Genomic DNA, 6758 nt, shown 5'->3' with positions numbered 1-6758 from the left:
CCTCCCCAGACCTTTTTTCACACAGGCCAGCTCCCCGCCCCCAGCTGCCCAGCGGGTTGTAGCGGGTTGAAGTGTCCCCCCAAAACTTGTAATCACCCAGAACCTCAGAATGTGGCCTTATTTGGGAAAAGTGTGTTTGCAGATGTCATTCATTAAGATGAGGTCATGCGGGAGCAGGGCGGTCCCTGTATCTAGGGATCCGTGCCCTTGTAAGGAGGAGGGGGGACTCACAGAGACACGGGAGGAGGCCACATGGAAACCGAGGCAGAGATTGAGGGATGCGGCCACAAGCCAGGGAGGCCTGAGGCCCCCAAAGCTGGAAGAGGCAGGGAGCATCCTTCCCAGAGCCTCACAGGGAGTCTGGCCTTGCGGACACCTTGATTTCAGAGCCTGGCTTCCAGACGGTGGGAGGGTATTTCCTGTTTTTTAAGCCAGTTTGTGGTCATTTGTCACAGCAGCCCCAGGACACAAACATGGGGCTGGCCCCCCCTTCCCTGGCCCCTCCTCTGCCGTTGACTGAGTTCTGGAAACAGCAAAGCCCCAGTACCTTGGCAGGGGAGGGTTTGGGCAGTGGGGTGGCCACAAAACTGCCACTCAGACCCCCAGCTCCAGGTGGCCGCCACGCCCTGGCTCCCCGCTCATGGCGCAGCCCAGTCTCCCCTGGGTGCTCCCGGGCAGAGACCAAGGGTGCAGAGGGCCACCAGCTTCCCAAGAGGTACAGCCACCTCCAATGGGCCACTCGGCTGCAGGACTCCCTGATGGCCTCGCCAAACACAAAGGGACTCTAGCCCATCCAGGATGCTCCCCGGCTCCCTCTCTTACCTCACAGACTTGGCCCCACTAATCCTGCCTGGGCATCTGCTCCCTGGGGGCCCTGTTCAGTCCTGCCAACCCTGTATCGCTCTCCCCACACTGCAGATGGCAACACTGAGGCTCAGAGCAGAGCAGCCTCGCCAGGCCTGTGCCCCAGCCCACCCCCTCGGCTAAGCAGCTCTCCTGCAGGCAGCTCCCCCCAGCTGCAGGCCTGGTTGCCATGGTGTCGGAGGAGAAGAAAGAGGAGCAGATTCCTGAGCCACATCCAGAAATACACACACACCACTCGCCCCTCCTTCCTCACCCCCTTTCTCCAATGTCAAAGCCTCCCTTTGTGCAGCCAGAGGCCCGTGCCACTTCCTCCTGGACAGCCGGGAGCAAAGGAGGTCGAAGAGGCCAAGGGGCCAGGAAATGAGTCAGGGGAGCGCAGCGCGGCCGGGGCTCCGGACCCTGCCTTCCCCCAGTGAAGAGCTGTCAGCAGCTCCCACACCAGCTGCGGCTGTCCGGCCCCCAGCCTCCGTGCCTTCGGGCATGCAGTTCCCTGCACCGGGTCCGCCCTTCCTCACCCTTCACGTCCAGCCCCACGGGGAAGCCTCCCTCGACTCTGCACCTGCCTCCACTGCTTGTGTCCTCATGGGGCTGTGAGGTCTTGGGGATGCCAACGTCTCCTTTCTACCCAGTGTCCCCAGGGCCGGGAACAGGCAGTTGCTCAGTAAATGCAGACGGAGGAAGGGAAGGAAGGAGGGAGCCGATGAGAGGTAAGTGCACCTGGTTATCCTCCCCCTTTCACCCTGGCCCCAGGCACGGTGGTCCTGCTGTCCGCCTGCTTCCCAGCACTATCTCGGCTCTGCACGGCCTGTCAGCTTCCTGGCCTATGACAGTCTCCTTCCTGGGGGTCCCAGCGCATGGGGCTTGGCTCTCTGGGTCCAGAGTGGGTGCTCAGAGCATGTGTAAGAAGGAGGGAAGGAAGGAAGGAAGGAAGGAAGGAAGGGAGGGAGGGACGGAGGGACGGAGGGACGGAGGGATGAAGCGCAGGCTCTGGTTGGGTTCAGGAGTCTCGTATACTCATCCCAGCCTGTCCAGGACCGGGAGCTCCAGCAGCCCTGCTTTCAGCCAGTCGCAGCGTAGGCTGGAGGTGGCAGAAAGGAAGAACATTTGTCCAGGTCTCCAGCAGCCCCCACAACCACGCAGGCAGCTGGGACGAGAGGTTAGAGATGAAGAGACAGGGTCAGGGAGGCATGGCCGCCGGCTGCAGGCAGACTGACCGGCACCAGGCATCAGGAGCCGGTTATGCTCAGAAGCCCTCAACCGTGGGGCTGGCTGACCGCTGGAGGGCACGTGGCAGAGGTCCCTGAGCCGTCCCCTTGAGGGCGCCCCCTGCACGCTGGGTCCCCAGGTCCAGGGTGGGGAGAAACCAAACATTCCACTGAAAATAAATAAGCCAGCAGAGGTGGCCTCAGCCTCTGTGGGTAGGGAGGAGGGCTGGCTCTGTGAATGGCTTATTTTGCACAATTCCATGATTATCTGAATTTTTACCAAGACTATATATTATATACATATTTGTTGAAGAAAAGAAAATGAATATCCAATGACCTCAAGGTCTCTGCCTTCCCTGGAAACTTCTACATTGCTGGGCAGTTGTGACAAAGCCCCAGAAACTCTGTCTTCCACCGGCCATCAACACACCTTGGGAACATGTCCTACGAGCTAGGCCCTGCACCCAAAGGTGGCCATGCATTCATTAATTTGTTCATTCATTCCTTCACTACTCTGCGTCAGGTCCAAGCCCCCTGAAAGATGCCAGACTAACAGGGAAACAGGCACAAGGACCACATACCCACCATACCACTTAAGAAGAATGTGGAATAGAAATGTGGCTGTGGGAACATTTAGGGAGGGCTTCACAGAGGAGGTGACCTTTGAATGGGGTCTTGAAGAGAGAGTAGGACTTTGTCAGAAGGAAAGTGGGTAGGGGGAAGGATGTTCCAGGCAGCAAGAAGAGTGTGAGCTCCAATGTGGATGTGACCCAGGTGCCAGGAGGAGTCTAGGGCAAAAGAAGTATGGGTACGGGGCTGGGGTCTAGCAAGAGATCAGACTGGACGAAGGTGGAAACCAAAATCACAAAGTGCCTAGATGCTGGGCAAGGGGCTTGCAGATTTTCCTTTGGGCCAATGACTCTGGGCTTCCTCACCAAGGCCACAGCTTTGGGTTCTGGATTCTGATCCATAGACCACAGTTGGAAAGTTCCCGGCTGGTTCTGATGGACTCCCGGGGTTGGTATCCACTGCTGCAGCTGGAGGTCACTGAAAATGTGAGGGTGACAGGGTCCGGCCGAACCCAGGGTGAAGATAAGGTGCGCACAGTGAGGGCGAGGAGGACAAATCCCTCGGGGAGGACAGTAATCTGCCTGAGGCCACAGGGATAAGGGGCAGGGCTGGGCCTCCAACCCAGGGCCCTCTGACTCCAAGACCACCTCTGCGATCTGTGAGCATGGGCTGGGGGCTCATGCTCCCGCCTTTATTCATGTGCTCCGAGGCTTCCAGTGCCTGGCCCTGCTGCGCTCGGGGGCACAAAGGTGCCAAGTCATGTTTCAGGAGCTTTGTCACCAAAAGGGAGCACGAAGGTATCCTCTGAGCTCCCACTCCCAGGCCCTTCCTGGGGCCGCTCCTGACCCCCCTTCCTTCTCCACACAGGATGGGGTGTCCTCAGAGGCCGCACCGAAAGAGCAAAGACTTTGGCATGAGACAGACCTGAGTTCACGTCCAGGCCGTACCTGGAGGGGCCAGCGGGTTCTCAGGCAGGTACGTGCTTCCCCAAGCCTTAGAGTCCTCACCTGTAAGCAGGGGTGGGAGGTGGTGGCGAGAGAAAGCACCTCTCACAGGATGGGGAAAGATCTTCAGCATGAGAACCTGGGCATGGGGCCAGGTGCGGAGCCGAGCCTGAGCAAGCTCACTCCCTTCCCGCTGCCTGCAGGTGCGCCTGGGCTCCACACCTTTGGCCTCACCCTATTTGGAGCAGGATCACAGGGAGTTTCCACTCGGAAGGACCATGTCTGCTGCCAATCAGGATGCAAGGGAATTACACCCAGGTTGCAGATGTGTTCTCTGACTGCTTCATGAGCTAGGCGTGCTTAGGCAGAAAGTTCTCTATTCTCTGAGGCTAGGGATGGTAACGCTGCAAGGCTCTGAGGACTGACCCTGAGCAGCAGTGTTCAATCCCCTTGGATGCTGAAAACGTCTTGCCAGCAATGCCTTGCGTGGGCACCCAGTATATACAACGGATAAAAACTGAGCTGCTCTGCTTGAACTGGGGTGTTGAAGGCAGTCCTGGGGAAGGGTCCAGAGTCCCATTTGCCCTGTTGCCCTGGATCCTGAGGAGTTGGGGTTGGGACTGCTCCTGGTGGTGGATCAGGGTAGCCGGGATGCAGACCTCTGTGGACAGAGCCCAGCAGCTGATATTTACCAGCTGGTATGAAAGGACTTCCATATACTCAAAACCGCATGCTCATGCCAATGCTTTTGGGCCAATGAACTCATGTTTCACAGCAAGAAGTCAGACTATACAACAAAAATGATAATATGTCTTTGCAAAAAAATCTTAATGACGTCAACCTTTTAATGTCCCCCACGGTTTCTTCTCTTAAACTTGGAGGGATATTTTATTGAAAATATCTCTTGTATAAAAGAACTATGTATATGAACCCAGCAATTCCATTAGCTTCCCTTTTTCTTTGTTTAAATTCAAGTAAAATTAAATAAAAATAGTATCCAATATATGATTCTTCTGGTTTTATAAAAGTCTTTCTACCCATCTGCTCCTCATCCATCCTTCTGTTTGTGTACTTGCATGTAAGTCGCCCAAAATGATGTTCACCTAACGCCAATGGTTATTTCAGGCTGGTGGGACTGGGGCAGTTTTCTCACATCCATCATGTTGTGAGTTCTTTATAATGAGCAGGTATCACTTCTACTTTGTTTTAATGTGATTTTTTTTCTTAAAAAGTAAGATGGAAAGAAAGCATTAAGATCATTAACCAGAATTCATTCTGGAAACTGAGTACAGAAGCCAGGGATGACTGCTCTTTTTCTCTTTAATTTCTGAATCAATTTTACTTTCTAAATGGGGGGAAAAGGAAATCATGGAGACTGTGAATCAAAAGCAGTTGACAGAACAGCTTGGCAGTGATCTATTCGTTCAACAAATATTTATTGAACAACTTGATGCCAGGGTCCCATGTTTCCTGTCCGCTTATAACTTGAAGTTTTCAGTCACTGCTTTCTGTAAAACCTTTCCTCTTACACTGTTCCTGTAATTATTATACACTGCCACTAGGTGGCAGTAGGCACACCAGTATTTTGGGCCGGGCTGGGCTGGGCTGGGCTGCACTGCTCTCCTCAAGTCTAAGACTTCAGTTCAAGCCACCTATTCCTGATTTGTAGGTTCTCATTGGCAGAATTCTTGTTATATATATCTATATATACACCTATATATCTACATCTGTGTCTATATCTACAATCTGCAATATCTATATACAAATATAGGTATATTTTTAGGATTGGGATCATTACGATCAAGGACGCTCAAACACTCGTCTTCCTGAAATAAATACTTCAGACACAAGTCAAACAAGAGACTGAAACAAACAAACATGATGCTTCTGCGCATGAGACAGGGTGGCCTACGGGCAAAGCACCCCAGCTTTGGAAGCAAACGTAGGAGTCCAAATCCTGGATTTATCTATCATTTGCTTCATCATCTTGGTCAAATTACTGGAGCTCTTTGGGCCTCAGTGTCCTTATCTTTCTGCTCGGGATCTAATGGAGCCTGAATCACAGGGTTGTTGTTAAGAGTTGAGTGAAATGGGGTAGGTAAAGAAACGAGGATCTAGCCGTTGTTATTATTCCTGCTGTCATTTCCACCTAGAAAACACCTACTCGTGCCTGAAGATCCAGCTGAGAGGTCTCCTCCTCAGTGAAGCCCCTGCTAACTTCCTAGCAGCCATTAGTCGCTGGCTCCCCCTGTCCTATACGGTAGTCCTTAATCCATTAGGTCGCCAATTTTTGCTTTATATCTTTTGAGGCTATGTTATCAGGTGATTGAAAACTTAGGATTTCATAACTTACTCTTGGAATGAGCCTTTTATTATTTTGAAATGTCCCTTTTTAAGTCCTAAGGCCAGTATTGATAACATAATGAAGGCTGCTCAATTTTCCATCTGATATTAGTTAAACTGCACCACCTCCTTTCCTTCCTTTTTTCCTTTCTTTTTTTCTGTATGTTATTTGTTTGAATGCCATATTTTTTTCCATCCTTTTACTTTCAATCTTCTTGTGTCTTTAAATTTACAATAAGTCTCTTAAAAGAAGCATATAGTTGGGTTGTTGTTGTTTTTTTCAATCCAATCTGGCGATCATTCTTTTCATTGGAGTATTTAGTCCATTTACATTTAGTGCCATTACTGATCTATTTGAGTTTAAATTTACCATATTACTGTTTATTTTCTATTTACCGCACCTGTTCTGTGTTCTCTTTTTCTCTTTTCTTGCCTTTTGACTTGATTATTCCAATATCTCAACTATTTCCTTTTCCTTCTTATAGGGTGTTAATTATGTATTCAATCATTTATCTTTTAATAGTTACTCTAGGAATTACAACATGCATCCTTGCCTTTTTAGAGTCTACTATAATTTTTTTCACTTGTCACTTCCGAGACAATAGAAAGACCTTATATTTTAACTCCATAAACCCCATCCTGACTTTTGCACTGTTTTTATTTTTATTCTACATGTGTTTTAGACCCCATAAAAATTACTATTATTTTAAACTGTCAATATGTATTTAGTTGTATTTACTTATTTGCTTATTCTGGCACTCTATTCCTACATTACTACCTAAATTACTAGAATAATTTTTCTCCTATCTGATGAACTACCTCCAGTGTTTCT

The 6758-nt window shown here is 50.5% G+C and overlaps 1 long non-coding RNA gene across 1 annotated transcript; it reads left to right on the top strand.

Moving 5' to 3' along the window:
• The first annotated feature begins 1286 nt into the window (after window positions 1-1286).
• LOC141372777 (uncharacterized) lies at window positions 1287-4568 on the top strand. Its single transcript, XR_012378183.1, has 3 exons — window positions 1287-1571; window positions 3507-3614; window positions 3787-4568. It is a non-coding gene; the product is annotated as an uncharacterized lncRNA (long non-coding RNA).
• The last annotated feature ends 2190 nt before the right edge of the window (window positions 4569-6758 follow it).

The sequence above is a fragment of the Callorhinus ursinus genome, unplaced genomic scaffold (genome assembly GCF_003265705.2).
Source record: "Callorhinus ursinus isolate GAN/ISIS: 27379988/994484 unplaced genomic scaffold, GSC_fseal_2.0 scaffold5, whole genome shotgun sequence".
In the NCBI taxonomy this organism is placed as follows: Eukaryota; Metazoa; Chordata; class Mammalia; order Carnivora; family Otariidae; genus Callorhinus; species Callorhinus ursinus.
Note: the sequence above shows the minus strand (reverse complement) of the source record. Positions and strands in the feature narration are given on the sequence as shown.